The sequence below is a fragment of the Myotis lucifugus genome, unplaced genomic scaffold (genome assembly GCF_000147115.1).
Source record: "Myotis lucifugus unplaced genomic scaffold, Myoluc2.0 scaffold_31, whole genome shotgun sequence".
Classification (NCBI taxonomy): domain Eukaryota; kingdom Metazoa; phylum Chordata; class Mammalia; order Chiroptera; family Vespertilionidae; genus Myotis; species Myotis lucifugus.
Genome location: NW_005871079.1, coordinates 4895493 through 4912444, shown reverse-complemented (window position 1 = coordinate 4912444; position 16952 = coordinate 4895493). Strand labels below are relative to the sequence as shown.

The 16952-nt window shown below is 43.0% G+C and overlaps 1 long non-coding RNA gene across 1 annotated transcript in view; it reads left to right on the top strand.

Moving 5' to 3' along the window:
• The first annotated feature begins 1623 nt into the window (after positions 1–1623).
• LOC111825548 overlaps positions 1624–16952 on the top strand; it is a 37444-nt gene continuing 22115 nt past the window's right edge. Inside the window, exons 1-2 of the long non-coding RNA XR_002828740.1 lie at positions 1624–1753; positions 7274–7508. This is a non-coding gene — a long non-coding RNA (uncharacterized LOC111825548). The remainder of the gene's footprint in view (positions 1754–7273; positions 7509–16952) is intronic.

Genomic DNA, 16952 nt, shown 5'->3' with positions numbered 1-16952 from the left:
CTCATGAGCAATGCTATCTCAAAAGTTGAAGACACAACTTAAAAAATTAATAATTGTAAATTAAAAAATTTACAAGTTAGTGGTATGCTCTGCTTGATCCACGTCCTGAGAACATTACAGCATGTGTTTGTGTTAATGAGTCTAAGTTACAAATAAACTTTATGAAATCACCCAAATTAGTCAAGCAGTTATTATATCATGCACAGCTACTAAACAAAGTTGAGAATAACATATTAAAGGGCTCACCTACCCAGAAGGGCTTCATTTCTCTTCAGAAATGCTATGCTTTCTTTTGTATCTCAATATTTATTTGAGTCAAATTTGTTGTAGAGTTTAAGCAAATAAATATATAAACTAAATAAATTAATAAACACTTAGGTTAGTATTCAAACCATGACTGCCTGGTTCATAGGTTGATGCTCAACCACCAAGCCATACTGGCTGACAAACATGAAGCTTTATAGCAAGACTCAAAAAGGAGGCCATCCATTGATGGCCAACATCTTTATTTAAAAGCCTATACCAGTGATTTTTTTTCCCCAGCAAAATAAATTTATTTGGGAACAACAAAGAATTACAATCCAGAATGGCAAAGAGGAGCCTCTCACAGAGGAGAAGAGGAAGATGGGAAAGCTATCACAGAGTTCTCCCACTTATACTTCCTGATTGACTTAATGAGAGTTCCCCTTTCTGGCCTCCCTCCTTCATTTTATTTATTTTTTATTTTTTTAGCCTACTTGATTTTTTTATTTTTTTATTTTGTTTTATTGCCTAAAGTATTACAAAGAGTATTACATATGTTTCTTTTTTTTTTCCCCTTGACCTTCCCCCGGCCTCCCCTACCCCCAGTGTCTTGTGTCCATTGGTTATGCTTATATGCATGCATACAAGTCCTTCGGTTGATCTCTTACCACCCCACCCCCTAACCCTCCCCGGCCTTCCCGCTGTAGTTTGACAGTCTGATGCTGCTCTGCCTCTTTATCTATTTTTGTTCATCAGTTTATAAGGGTCTTTATTATCCATAAATGAGTGAGATCATGTGACAACAAAAAAAGGTAAAATTTTGATTATTCACACCTGACAGCTATTGTCTTTTTTTTTACAATCTAAGGGAAAAGGGAAAAGAGGTCTTTTGCCCCTGACTAAATAGTTAGCTATTGCGCATTTTAAAAATTCTTGGGGCACACCAGTTGAAAATCACTGGTCTGCACAATTATGCAGCCTTAAAAATGAAGGACATCCTGACACATGCTATACCATGTACAAACCTGGAAGACATTTTGCTAAGTGAAATAAATCAGTCACATAAGGACAAATATTTCCTGATTCCATTCATTTGAGGCACTTAAGAGTAGTCAAATTCAGTGGGACGGAAAGCAGAATGGTGGTTGCCAGGGACTGGAGGGGAGGGGGAAATGGGGAGATACTGCTTAACAAGTACAAAGTTTCAGCTGGAGAAGATGAAAACGTTCTGGAAATGGATGATGACAATAGTTGCACTACAATGTGAATGTAATTAATGCCATGGAACTGTAGGGTTAAAAATGGTAAATTTTGTGTTATGAATATTTTACTACAATTAAAATAAGTCTACATGATGAGTTTCTTCCTTTACAGGCCAAACTTAATTTTAACCAAAACAACTCAAGATTGTCTGCCCTTTGGGGATGGGTCCGAAGAGCACCAACATCTTGGGGAGCCAGTTTGTTTAACTGAGGATCAGGAGACTGCCTGTGAGAATAGAACTAAATGGGTAAGTGTATAAAGCTTGTGATAATTGAGAGGTCTGGCAGATGGAACACTGTGCTGTTTCTTTTCATCAGCATCTATAAAGGAAGAATGAACATTAAGCAGCTAGAGTGGGGGTGTCTGGGGCGACGGCTTTTCTATCTCAGCCTCTCAACAACCACTTCCCCTTTTCCTCCCCCACAGGGTTTTCTGATTTCTTTCTTAATCTCAATGCTTTCTCATTCTTAGGTGCTGGGGCTCACCTGTGGGCAGATGCCCCAAAACTCTACGCTGGCGCCCCCATAGTTGGCACTCCATCAAAAAAGGATGTATTGAATAGTTGTGGGTCCAACACACTTGTAAATGTTTAGCTTACTTCAGTCTGCACTTTGTCAAAGATCAAGGAATTAAGAGCTGATCCTTTGCATTTCCACTGTTATTTTGGGCCTTGACCTCAATCACGCTGCTCAAAAAATATATCTGAAATGAAGTCTTGGCCAATACACCTGGCCTAGCCTGCGAGGATCAGAGATTGAGCATCGAGACCTATGAACCAGGAGGTCACAGTTCAATTCCCCGTCACACGCCCGGGTTTTGGGCTCGATCCCCAGTAGGGGGCATGCAGGAGGCAGCCAATCAATGATTCTCTCTCATCATTGATATTTTTATTTCTTGCTCCCTCTTTCTCTATAAAAATCAATAAAAGCATATTGTTTAAAAATACACCTGAATACAGCAGTGATGTAGCAATCACACAGGCTCCCCCATTCACTGACACCTACCATGTTACAAATGCTGTTCTATGTAATGTTTAACTTAAACAACAGCCCCTTTTACAAATGAGAAACTGAGGCTCAGAGACGTGAATCTTACATGAATTCATTCAACTAGGCAAGTGACAGAGTTAGGCTGTGACCTGGTACGGATTCACTTCCGCCTTGGTGCCCCAAGCAGCTCTGCTAGTTATAAAAAGATAGCACTGAGCACATGTCTTGTCTAAACCACTTGGTGAGGTAAGGGTATCAAAAGGAATTCATTGTGAAAACAGATGAACTTTGAGCAGGCTTATTGCGCAAAGCAGATTTACTCAATGATTGAATATGCCCTCCAAATATGTGTTTTGTCTGGTAAAATGGCTTGCCTGGCAAAATTGCCATTGATTAAAAGACAGTTATATTTATCAAAGTGAGGTTTTACCAGCTGCTTGTTCTGTCTACTAGGTTAGAAACTCCTAAGAGGAACCCAAAAATGGTGTGTTTTATTTTTTGAATGAATATAATAATTAATTGGAGCTCTACCCTAGGATTTTCTGCTTAAGTGCTGTCTGCAAACAAAATAAATTAGCTCTTCAGAAATAACTTATTACCAGAATTATAGTTGCCTCTTTCTGGTCCCCCAATTTATATGAAAATCTAGTAGAGATGGATTGGTTCCCATATATCTGGTCCTCAAGAGAATTTTACATTGCCTCTATGTTAGTGATGAGTCATTCTAAGTCTTAGCTTAAGGATGCTGAAATTAATAAGGTGCTGAACAGTGGGCTCCAAGATCAGACACCAGAGGGGACACAAGGCCGAGTGTGATTATCTGCAATTAAACGAAGTTAATTCACAAAGACAATTATTGAATCTGTGAATGAGGAAATGATGAACACCTTCCTATAAGTAGGGTATGGTAGGTAGAAATGCATTTAATGCCTTTCTGAGGTGTGTAAAAGATCTTGCCAGTCTCTATTTAGTGGGCTGTGTTTGCTATTTCTGTAGGTGAGCCTCGCATTTCTACAGGTTCTCTAGTGCACTCAATCGCTTTACTTCTCAGGAGTAGGATTGCACCCCCCAGTGTTCCTACGGTTTGTGGCTGCAGAGGACCACTCTCATGGGGGAAATTGTACAGGTGCATCCACAGTAATGGCGGATGTGGGGCTCAGTACATAGTGACAGGAGGAAGTGAGCATAATTTGATGAATAACTTGTTTACCGTTTGGAAAACATCACTGATAACCTGAGGCAGGTTACACTTGGGAGACACTGGGAAAGAGAACAACTTGAAAGGACAGGTTGTTGACTTGAGTTTCCGTGTAAATCCATGAGTGAGCACAGCTCTATCAAGCACTAAAGGCTGTATCATTTCCTTTCATTATGGAGGCCATGACGATGCAGGTGAAACTATCAGGATTATGGCCCATTGAGCCACGATCCTGGCACTTTTGAACTAAGCAAGGGTCCTTGAATGTGGATGTGTCCCAGCCCAAAGTTCTTCCCAAGGAGCTTAACACTTGGAGTGCGGGTGAATTTCCCGCCAAAATATAAGATGGCTCTGTCTTTTGGTTTTGTTCCATCCACCAAAAGGGTGGGTTACAAACAAATATTTGGTAATACGCAGTTACAATCGGCCCGAGTTTACACGTTTCCCGCACTCCACCGCAAATCTATATGAACCCAGTTAAAGACGGCTCCCGCGGAGTAAGCGCAATTCACGCGAGCCGACTTAACTCGTTTCCCGCACTCCAAGTGCTAAAATGATCAAAATGTTCCCTGTGATGATGTAAGTCCTGAAACACAGGCATGAGGATGAAACTTATTATCCACTTTCATTTCTCTGCTGACCTAAAGAGCCTCCCTAATTGCTTTTATAATTTGCTCTTAAACGCTTCAAAGTACCGATGCTTTACGGCCCCCCCCTCCGGGGCACCCCCATCCCCTCCAGTGTCCCATGGGAGAGAACATCCTCCAACTACCTCCTCCTCTTCCTCTGGATCCACTCACTGAAAGTGCTGACTTTACCTTTCCTCTCCCACACTCCCTTTGTCTTCCCTGGAGCCTTGCCTGCTGGTGCTAAAACATCCAGGACTAATCACTAATTAGGAGAAAACAGATGCTCCTGGGAAGAGAAAGAAGTTGCATTTCAAGGCCTATGGCTCCATCTCACTGTAGCTGGTAATTGACAATTTAGCCTTCTATTGGGTCATCATTAACCGCGAGCAGTGGAGACTGCCTCTAAGACAGGTCTGCCTGGAGCAGGGCACCCAGAATACCTCACTCCCTAGTGACTGAGGAAGCATTTGATTCGTCAGGATGCCATACGTTGTATTGGAAGTGACCAAACTGCTTTTTAAAAAGCCGAAGTATGGAAGTGAAGAAGGGACTGAAGCTTGCCTGCCGGATGCCAGCAAAGTAGGAATCGCTATGCTGGGTAAATGCACACGTTTTGGAGTCATTCCCACCTGGGTTTGATTTTGGCTTCCTTCTCCAGCTGTTTGGCATTAATCAAATCACATTTCCCTGATGTGCCTCTTCTGTGTATTGTGGATAATACTCTCATTCTCAGAGAATGTGGCTGGGATCAAATGAGGAAACAGACCTAAGCGCAGTGGATGGCAGAATGGTAGTTGTAATTATCAGGTGCTTTGAATATGTCATCTCACTAATCCTCCAGTAATAAAGTGGGATAGGGCCTTCAGCTCCATTTGGCCAAATAAGGCATGTAAGCATCAAAATGTTAACTCCCTGAACATCCTTTGAACCCTGGTCTGTCTAGATTCCAAATTGTGCTTTTTCTACCCTCGAGGGGACTTGAAGAATATATCAGCTGCATATGTTGGTGGCAACAAGGCACCTGAAATTAATGACCGTGGAGGCTGAGAACACAATTCAGCTGCAAAATGCAGCCCATGCAAGTCAGTCTTTATAATTGGCAGCCCCTGGGAGCCAGCCTCCTTGCACAGAGCAAAGGCAGCTTTTCTGCACGTCGCTATGGAGAATTTCAGAGCCATGGCGGTGCCCTTCTCAGGCTGCTGAGGGAAAAGTGTCGGCAATCGGTGAATCCCTGTAAGAGGGGACGCACAAGGCTTCTTCCCCGCAGAGTTTCATGGAGAAGGTTTAGAACGTGTGGTTTTGGCCTCACTGTGGAGTGGGCACTACACTTGGACTAGCTGCTTCTCCTTCAGGTGAGTGACTGGGAGGGACTTTGCCTCCTTACCTGGTGGGTATTGGGGCAAATTGCACAGTTTCCTCTCTCTCAGTGAGAGTACAGCATATACACAGACGAAAATAAAAATGGGAGGCAGTGTCATAGGTTGCACTGTGTGTGCGTTCTGCACTGGGGAGGGTGGTAGTGTTGTGAGGCAAGAGGCCTTGGAGCCCCTCTATGTCAGAGAAAGAGCTGGTTTCCCTGCCTCCCAGCGTCTTTCCACACAGTTTGCATCCTATCAGAGCTTTAGACTCTGTCCAGAGCATGGAAGGGGACTAGAACCTCACCTGGCACCACCCTAGAGAGAACACCACCCCCTACCCCCAAAGACTCCTGTCATTCACACCATGCTTGGATGACCATGAGCTGTCCTCTCCCCACCGAGAGGAGAGAGGCAAGATACAGGTGAAGTGCACATATCTGGAACTAGATATCCTAGGTGTGGATCCTGGGGCTGTCTTGTGCTAGCTGTGAGAACTTGCACAATTATAAAGCCTCTCAGAGCCTCAGTCAACTCATCTGTAAAATGGAAATTATCAAAGCTATGTCAGAAAATTGTCAGAAGGATTAAATTCGTTAACACGTGGAATGTGCTTTGTAAGATGCTAGCACACAGTAAGTGCTTAATAGATGTTAGCTGTTGCTACTTTAGTGAGTACAAGCAGGCGCTCAAATAAGCAGCATGAGCTAGTGCAGCCGTGGGCAAACTACGGCCCGCGGGCCGGATCCGGCCCGTTTGAAATGAATAAAACTAAAAAAAAAAAGACCGTACCCTTTTATGTAATGATGTTTACTTTGAATTTATATTAGTTCACACAAACACTCCATCCATGCTTTTGTCCCGGCCTTCCGGTCCAGTTTAAGAACCCATTGTGGCCCTAGAGTAAAAAAGTTTGCCCACCCCTGAGCTAGTGCAAAGACCTATAGGACACACAAGCCTCAATTGACCTCTGATGGTTTGCGTGGCTTTGCAAATTTATTTTGCCCCCAAAGTTGTAGGTTCCCTGTTATTTTCCTGCCTATCATCAGGTAATGCCCTTTCTTACATTGAGGTTGATTTACACATGATGGTAAATACAAATAAAATATCTGGAAAAGATTTCCTTTCTCCACAGTTGTTCAGGGACCACTGAGAAGAATGGACTCCAATTTTATCAACCATTTTATTAACTTAACAACAGGCGAGGTCCTGTGTGATTGACACCTAAGTGTAGTTGGTTCTAGTCAGGACAGTGGCAACCCTCTGCCCTTTCACCCAGCACGATGAATTATTAACTTGCTAAAAAATTACGGCACCCCAGAGCAATATGTGGCAGGAAGGCAGGTCAACTATTCCTTTATTGACTAATATTATTCCTCTTGTGGCCTTATGGAGACATCTCTTAGGAATAATATAAAATTGTTTGTGACTTAAACTGGTCTTTACTCAGCTTTTATGAATTAATTTGTCTGGCCTTGATATAAACCCGAGGAATGTCTCATGAGAGGATTCTGGCTCCATCAAAACATTCCAGAATGGTATGACTCTGTGTGCTCTTGTCTTACTTGTACCTTAATGCCTTGCTTTCTCCTTTAGATGCCCTTCGAGCATCCCTTCACCCCTTCTGTGCCAGTGGTTCCCCAGTGAACTTGCAGTCTCTGCATGCTGCCCCCTAATGGAGCTGAGAACTTCCCAGCCTAGTCCTACAGAGAAGTCATATGGAGCCCTGTAGGACACCTCTGCATTCACTCAAGGCAAGGCTCTAGAAAGTCTGCAGGAGCCTCAAGAACAATTCCATTCTTCTGGGAGGAAGTACAACCTTGGCTGGAAGGTAGGCAAGTCAGTATTTGAGTTTGAAGTCTCCTCCCTTGGGCCTGACTTCCATTTTCCACAGCCAAGCCCAGCCCAGAAGACCCTGGGTGTCTCCCGAGGGGTCCTCCGTGCCTTCCTGTGCTAGTTAAACTGTTGTCCTGGGTCGGGGAGGGCTGCTCAGCATAATTTCTAGAGAGCAGGCAACCAAGGCAACCAGTCTTAACCCCATTTTAGGCGCCCTGGGCTCTCAGAGCCCAGCCCATGGCTTAGGTCTGCACCCACCAGGCTGTGAGGTGGGGCCTAGCATCCAGGACTGGGAAGCCTGCGCTTCCTGGAAACTCGGTTGCATGATCCCCACGGGCAGAGCTGGTGAGTCAGGCTCTCCTCCCTCCTAAGCTCCCTCCAGCAGCTGTCTGACCTGCTTTGACTCCTTTTTGCTTTCAAGGCTGCTCTTGATATTCATCTTACCCACATTTTACATGCTGTGATGTGCTGGGGGCCCCAACCTTCCTGGAGAGGGCCAGTTCCTCTTTCTGCGGTTCTTAGTTGGCTAACACAGACCGGCTGGCTGTGGAGAAGCCGCCTGCGGGCTCGGTGAACTTGACCCGTCTTTTGCTTATGCAATCATCTGGTGTAATTTAGGTGGTAATTTCCTAAAGCTGAATTTGTAAGAGGCAAATATTTTCTATGGGATAAAAACAAGCGCTTACTACAGTAGCAGGAATGATTGACATGTGAAACTGCTATGAGGAGCAGAGGCAGGAGAAAGATGTCGTATCATGTGGCGTTAGAAGTCCAGGCCTTGGGTCAAAGATGAGGAACCTCTCCTGGGAGAGCTGGGTGCTTTCTCAATGCTTTCACATTTAATTCTCAGAGCCAGTTATGGAAATGAGCACTGCTCTCATCTTAAAGATGAGGACACAGACACTCAAGAAATTTAAGTCACCTAAGGTCACCATATTAGTGATGATAAGAATAGCGAACACTTATTCCGTGATGACCATTTGCTAGGACTTGTTCTGATGCTGTGTTTGTATTAGTTCACTTAATCTTTACAATAATAACCCCACAGGGAAAAGGATGGTGCTGGGTACAGCTGTTCTGTATCATCTTCATTTTTCTGTTGACAAAGTTGATGCAGTGAGACATTAAGTGACCTATTAAAGTCACCCAGCTTGTGGCAGAGCTGGGGCTTAAACCAGAGGTCAGACTCCAAACTGTAGTTCTTGAACCCAGGTTCTGTGGCACTCCTTTTCCCAGAAAGAGGGGATAATTCCAGGCCTCAAAAACTCTAAATGCCATGTGCCCCTTCCACTACGCTGGAAATTCAAATAATTGGTGGGTTGCATGTGCATATGTGTATGTGTGTGAGAATATGGGGTAAGGGGAGGTTATGCAATCCTAGACACCTGAATCATGCAAGTTGTAGCTATTGCTTACCGGCCATTTCGAGGGGCTGTGTTGGAGATGGCTACCTTTTGTGAGACAGAATCAGCTTTCACAAAATACAAAGAACATAAGCCAATGTAGAACCAGTGTTTAAAATGTAATGATTGCACAGGAGAGCTGATTTTATCTTTCCCTGAGGGCAGGGCTATCTTTTGTGTCCCCATTGCCTCAATGCATGACTAGAAGATTATTTCTATACTTTTGTGTGTTGGGTAAGAAATTCATTAAAATTGTGTGTTTTGTCGTTGTTGTTGTACTGTAATAAGATTGACTTAGGCCTGAAAAAAAAACAAAACTGTGGCTATGGCTAGGTGGACAAGGGGGAAAGTGGAGAATATTTCAGGAGAAGGGAACAAAGAAAGCAAAGGAAATAGGTATGATGTCTGTGTGACTCAAGTTAATGATTGGGTTGACTGAAGCAGAAACTGAGTGTGGAGGAAATGAAAAAGGAGTTTGTATAGAGGATGTAGAGAAACCAAGAAATATCCAACAGTTATCAAATAGGTGTGGTTGGCCAAAGGGGACCATGAAGATTTAGGAAGAGAATTACAAATGGGAAAATCTGTGTTGGAAGATAACCTTGATCAAGGGAGGCTGGATGGGTTTGAAGGGACAGTCCAGGAAGTCAGCTAGGAGATGACATGAGTGAGCTAGGAGGGAGGGAGTAGAGCTACTGCAACCAAAATGATGAAGACAGTGTGGTTGCCAGGAAACAGAGTCATAGGATCTGAGAAGTAGATGGGTCTCAGAGCTCATCTACTCCATCTGCCGCCTCCTCCCCTCTCCTGGGGCTTGGGCATAGTTATGGCTTTCTAGTCCAGGGACTGCCCAGTGTTTGAATGAAAACCGAAAGGGACGGAGAACACATTCCCTCCTGTTATGCTTTTGAAAAACTCTGATTATGAAAAATGTCTTTGTAGAAAACCAAAACTGACCTAGTAAATTTCATACATTGGTCATTCAAAAGAAGAAACATCTTCTCTGAGGAAAGAGCATGATATTTATGGGAATAATGAAAAGAGACCGAAGGTCTGAGTCCAAGGCTCAGACACAAGTGGCCGTGAGCAAGTCAGGTTAACTCTGAGTCTTAGTCACTTCTGTGAAAATGGGCATAAGATGTGTTCTGCCGAGTTCTCTGCTCTGTTTGGAGGATCACATGATATGCCTTGTGAGAATGCTTTGTGAACTTCAGAGTGCCTCATAAATAAAAGATACGATTATTAATGCGCCACAAGAGGGAATATAGTGCAGTTTAGTGACAGAGAAACTGCACCCAAATTCCAGCTCTGCCATTTTCTAGCTTTGTGATTTGGGCTCCTTCTTCTCTACTCCACATGTCTACAGCTGCAAGATGGGATAAAAATAGTCCTACCTTGGAAAGTTGTAACTAAATTTGATAAGGTACTTACAAGCACTTAACACAGGGTCTGCCTGACATACACTAAATAGGAATGACTAGTAGTACTACTATTGATAAACTAGAGGCCCGGTGCACAGGTAGGGTCCCTAGGCCCTGCCGGCAATCAGGGCCCATCTGTGGGTGATTTGGGCTCCTGCTTGCACTTTCCTTGGCTGGCCTGGCACCACCTGCTCACCGGCCCTGCCCCCCCTGCCGGTCGCCTCCCTCTGCAGGGCAACCGGCAGGGTGATCGAGGTCCCCCCTCCACCCCCTGCTCTCACCTACCTTGGCTGGCGGCCTGGCGCCGCCCACTCGCTGGCCCTTCCCCCTGCCACTGGTTGAGCATCTGCTCCCTGGTGGTCAGTGCACATCATAGCGAGCAGTTGAGTGGCCTTAGCATATCATTAGCATATTACACTTTGGTTGGTTGAAAGGCTGACTGGATGACCGGACACTTAGCATATTAGGCTTTTATTATATAGGATAATGACTGCCTGCATACAAGGGATGAGGGAGAAAGAGGTGTCAGTTCCATGGGCTTGAACTTTGAGTAAGTAAAAGAAATGATGGGTTTGAGAAATGTGAGGAAAGTGGGTTTGGGGATGATCTCACAAGATGTTTTTGAAAACCAATGTGACTTCCTGGCATAGCTTCTTGTATGTTTTATTATACATGGCCACAGGCAGGAAATTTTTGACAGTGGCTGTTTTTTTGGGGGCCTGCTGGAACATTCAAGCGGCTGTGTTCTGTTCTAATTACACATTGTAACAAGAGTGGGATGGAGTGCAGTAGTGTAGGCGTGACAGCCCATTCCGCCTAGAGCTGTGCCATAAACAATCGGGAGCTCAGTGCATTGTTACCAGATCGAGTGTCATGTTTAGATGCCAAGATGGTGAAAGAAATGTCATCACCTACGCATTCCTGTGGAGGGGCCATCCCATTCTTGGCCAGGATGACTATTTGGCAGAAAAGTCATACATCTGTATACACTTAGAGTAAAGCCCATGCAGAACGAAGGTAAATTGTTACCAAGGGCTCTTATCACAGTGGTTTCGGCAGCTTACATGCATTTTGCGACCATTCTAAGGATGCTCTTCAGTTAGTTACCACGTCTTAGGTAAAAGGTGAACTAGCACCGGCAGGTAAAGGCACATGCAGGGGAGATAGTGCTGTGCAGCTGCAGTGAGCAGTGTCCTGTACCAACTAGGCTAAGTGTCTGGTAAGGTAAGAGCATCAGTTTGATGTCTTTCATGTTCAGTTTCTTCAGTTGATTAGTAGACAAGATCATCTCCACCTAGGAGATCCCCTTTTTATAGATGAAGAAGCTGGCAATGGGAGTTTACACAGCTTGCCCCAAATCACACAATTTATCTTCTCCCTCTTCATGTGCAACTAGGCCAAGGGTGAAGCGATGACTTGGGGAAGATGTGGAGGAAAAGAAAGACATGCCATCTCTAAGTTGGCAAAGGACTTGAAACTAAAAGGATGTTGATGTTGATAGTAACATTCGACTAACTCATCACAGATGATAAACTTCTAGTTATTCTGGAATTGCTGGTTTCCCTGCCTTCAAATATCTTCTATAAAGTGGTGATTCCTAAATAGCTCTTCCCAGTATAGATCTGTCTCGTGAGTTTAATTATCTCTTATCCACTGTCCACCTAGATACTTTGCAGGTATCTCCACTCCAACATGTCCAAAAAGACTTATCTTACCCCAGTACTGATGTGTCCCTCCTATATTACCTGTCTAGGTTAGTGCCACCACCATCTAGTCAAGAGAGGTAGGTAGCATAGGGAACTCATCCTGTACTCCATCCCACCCCACACCTCTTTCCTTACAATTTCTATCAATTCTGTCTCCTGAACATCTTTCAGTTTGGTCTCCTCATCTCCATCTTTACCACCACCACATGACTTCTAGCCCAGTCTTTCCCATCCCATGTGATAAGTTTATCTAACTGGTTTCCTGGACTTATTATCTGCTCCCCCACCCTCTAACCAGAGGCCTCTTTCAAACTCAAACTTTATCCTATTCTCTTGCCTAAAATATTCCAGTATTGCTCCCTTAATACAGAATAAAACTCCAAGGAACAGCTTGTAAAGAGTTCTCAAAATTTGTCCCTTGCCTCCATCTCTAGCCTTCTCCCCTGCAGCTCTCCTTATGAACCATAGCAGACTCTCTGGAGGCTCCGCACAATCCCGTGGACATGTCAGTGTGCAGAAACCAATGTCCAGGGGAGCGTGTATGCTTGTGTTAGTATGAGGTTTTCTCCAGTACCTCAGAAGGCTGCTCTGTCAGACACGCATGGCACGCCGGGAGGACCAGGGAACTGACTCCCAGGAGTTTACCTCCACCAATGACGGGGATCTGGTGTATGAAGACCACAGATCCATTGTCCCTCCAGTGAGAATTCTGAGGCCTGTGTTCTATTTCATTTTCCGGAGTTTCCCCACAGGAGGCCGCTCCAGTCACCCTCCATGGTAGCTGGCTTTCTAGCATAGCCTTTATTGGCTGACTTCTCTTTCTTCTCTTGCTTTCCCATTCTACCACTGGCACTTTCTTTCATCTCCCAAATAAACCTCTTGCACTTGAATCTTTGTCTCAAGGTTGGTCTGGGGTTGGGGAGAGAGACTAACTAAGTCACATCCCTATGCTCTGGCATTCCCTAGAGACTTCCAGCCCATCATGCATTCTCTCACTTAGAAAATCTATTAGCTTTGTACTTATCCCTTCTCTCTTCTCCTAGAAAACTTGTACTCATTATTTACAACTTAAAGTTGCCGCCTCTATGAAGCTTTTTCTGAGCCTTTTCTACCACACCACTGTGCAGCTGAATTGATTTTTTTTTGTACTCTACTGTGCTTTGTACATATTTCTAATTTATCCTACATTCCAACTGGTATTTCTGCCCACATGTGCCTCTCCCATGGGACTAGTTCATCTTTGAGGTCAGGAATAATTTCCCTTGACCTGGACCATTACTTGCCACGTGATAAAGTGGTCACAACATTTAGTAAATATGTTAGATTGACATGTTTGGAGTCATGGATGTAAAAAAAAAGTCATTTGATAGCTGAAAGCTCCATGGAAATGTATTAATTCATCCAACATATAATTATTGAGCCACATACTACATGTCAGGCAATAGCCCAGGAATTTTTGGATACAATAGTTGGCAAAATATAAATATCTTCTCTGGTGGAGCTTACATTATAGTGTAGGAGGTAGAGGGTATGCCACAATTACAATAAACTAGTAAACTATATATGGTTAGTATGGTTAGAAGCTAATAAATGCTGTGGAAAAGAAAGGGGACGAGGGCAAGCAAATCAGAGTGTTGGTGAGGCTCAGAGATGGGAACGCAGGTGCATGTAGAATGTAATGGGACCCAAGCTGTAGAACCCAAGAAGATGGTGTGTGCATTAGGCGGCAGTTGTTCTGGAAGTTAGTTGACAAGGTTAATTGCCAACATGCAGTACAGTAATTTTGCTTCCAGGAGTACACCAGTCCTAGTCTATCTGGGCTTGTAATATCCTTAGTTAAAAATGACTGCTTTCCTAGACATGTGGTCCCCAGGCAGATTGCCTGTTGTGAATCCAATTTTTAATGCAAAATGTCTTTCCAGCACAGAAGTGTACTGCCAATTCATTGAAGTTCATGGAGAGGATGGTATCAGTTGACAAAAGCACTTTAGAGAGTGACTGTGCTATGTTTCAGGAGGATGGGTGGAGGGACGAGTCAGGGTGGAGGGACAAAGCAGACCAGGGACTGTGCGTCCAGGAAAGCAGACATTATCAGCTAAAGTCTCAGCACAATTACCATCAATCCACTTTTCAGCAAAACTCCCCAGGCTGGGAAAAATATTGCACAGGCAATCAGAATGATTGGGCTCTGCCAAATGCACAATAGTTAATACAGCAAATTTACCCTTTGAACATTCTCATAAAAGAAAGTCACAAGTAGGGGATTAAGTGAGATATATAATAAAATACAAGAATATTTTTAGGAGTGAATGACTTAAAAATGAGATTGACAGATCCTAAGGGAGATGATGGCTCGCTATAATGTGAGGCTCTAAAGATAAAAATCTGAAAATATTAATCACAAAGGGGCTCTGGATGAGGAAGAAAAGGCAAGAGGTGCTTTAAAAAGCCAGTACCACTTCACAGAGAACTCTCTGTGAGAGTTTGTTATTTAACTATCTGCCAGGAGGCCTGAGCTTCCAGGGTTCCCTGCTGGCGCCCCATGACTCCTAGGGATGGGATGATGAAGAAGGCTGGTAAACTTCTTTCTCAGTGGCTCCCTGAGCACATGACACAGTCCAGATCCTTCACCTGGCACGAGGGGCAGTGGGCAGTCAGGCCCCAGCCAGCGCTGTTAGCTCATCTCTCTCACTGCCCCCCAACTCCTTGTACCCAGAGCTCCAATAGGATAAAACTGGCACTTTCTAGGTGCTCTGGGCTGTTTCACATCTTCCTGTCACTTCCCAGGCCCTTGATCCAGCTCTGTCCTACTCCTGCCTCTAGCCAGAGGGCTGACAACCTATTCCTTCGTATCCCTATAGAATGCATAGAGCATTTCCTCTCCAGTCTCTTTTCATAGCACATGCTGACACATCGGGATTTTCTGCCTAGTACTTACCTGTCTCTATTACAGTATAAAACCATACAAGTGTGATTGCTCTCTCTATTATACCCCCTGTGCCTAGCACAATACTTGACACATAGTAAATTTAATAAAAGGCGAGGGAATGAATAGAGTTAATGAATTAATGTAAAATAAACACAAGAGTAGCCAGAAGCATTTAACAATCCAGTGAACATTTCTTTAGTGATTTAAAGTGTGCAGCACAGTAACATCCTCATGAGGGTATACTATTATTTCTATTTTACCGAGGAAAAATGGTGGCTCAGAGGGTTAGATGCCCTGGTCAAGTGTGGGAGGCTGAATAAGGGTCCCAGAGACATCCAGGTCCTCATCCCAGGAACCTGTGAATGCTACATTATAGGGGAAAAGGGATTTTTGTCAATATGACTAAATTAAAGATCTTTGCTGAGGTCATTAGATCACCTTCTTCTGTAATAAAATCTTCCTCTACCTCCCTCTTACAGGATATGTGGGCCCACCTTGATAATCCAGGATACTCTCTCCACCTCACCATTACATGTCTCTTGTCTTTTTTATACTAACCATTCTAACAGGGGAGAGAATGATATCTCATGTGGTAATGATTTGCATTTCACTGATATTGAGCACCTTTTTATGTACCTGTTTGTATATCTTCTTTAGAAAAATGTCTATTAGGATTTTTACCCATTTTAAAATCAGATTGTGTGTGTGTGTATTTTTGTTATTGAGTTGTATGATTGCTTTAATGTTTTGGATATTAACTCTTATCAGACATATGATTTGCAAATATTTTTCTCCCATGTTATCTTTTATTTTGTTGATAGTTTGCTATGTAGAAGCTTTTTAGTTTGATAGAGTCCTCTACATCTTCCTTATCCATGCATTTATTAGTGGACACTTAGGTTGCTTTCATATCTTGGCAATTGTAAATAAGGCTGCAATAAACATATGGATGCATGTATCTTTTAAAATTATTTTGGGTTTCTTCAGATAAATACTCAGAGTGGAATTGCTAGGTAATATGGTAGTTCCATTCTTAATTTTTTGAGAAACCTCCATTCTGTTTTCCACAGTGGCTGCATCAATTTACAATCCCACCTATTGTGTATGAAGGTTCCCTTTTCTCCACATCGCCTTCACTTGTTTGTTGATTTATTTTTATTTTTTGTTTGTTGATTTATTGATGATAGCCATTCTGACAGGTACGAGGTGATATCTTATGATTTTAACTTGCATTTCCATGATGATTAGAGATGTTGAGCATCTTTACATGTGTTTATTGGCCATCTGTATGTCTTTTTTTGGGGGCGGGGAATCAGGTCCTCTTCCCATTTTTTAATTGGATTGGGTTTGTTGTTTGGTGTTAAGTAGTCTGAAATCCTTATATACTTTTGAAAGTCACTCAATATGGGATGTATCATGAGAGATTATCTTCTTCCAGTCAGTATGTGACTTTACACTTTTATGATGGTTTCCTTTACTGTGCAAACGCTTTTTAGTTTGATGTAATCTCATTTGTTTATATATTTACTTCAGTTTTCCTTGCCTGAGGAGATTATTACAAATAAATATTACTCAGAGCAATGTCAGAGTTTTTACTGCCTATGTTTCTCCTAGGGGTTTTATGGTTTTGTGTGTTGTATTTAAGTCTTTAATCCACATTGAGTTTATTCTTGTATATGGTGTAAGAAAATGATCCTGTTTCATTCTTTTGTGTGTATCTGTTCAGTTTTTCCAACACCATTTATTGAAGAGACTTTACCTCATTGTATATTCTTACTTCCTTTGTCATAGACTAATTGACAATATAGGTGTGGGTTTACTTTTGGGCTCTCTATTTTGTTCCATGGATCTATGTATCTGTTTTTATGTCAGTACCATGCTGTTTTGATAACTATAGGCTTGCAGTATAATTTGATATCAGGTAGCATGATACTTTCAGTTTGTTGTTCTTTCTCAATATTACTTTGGCTATTTTATGGT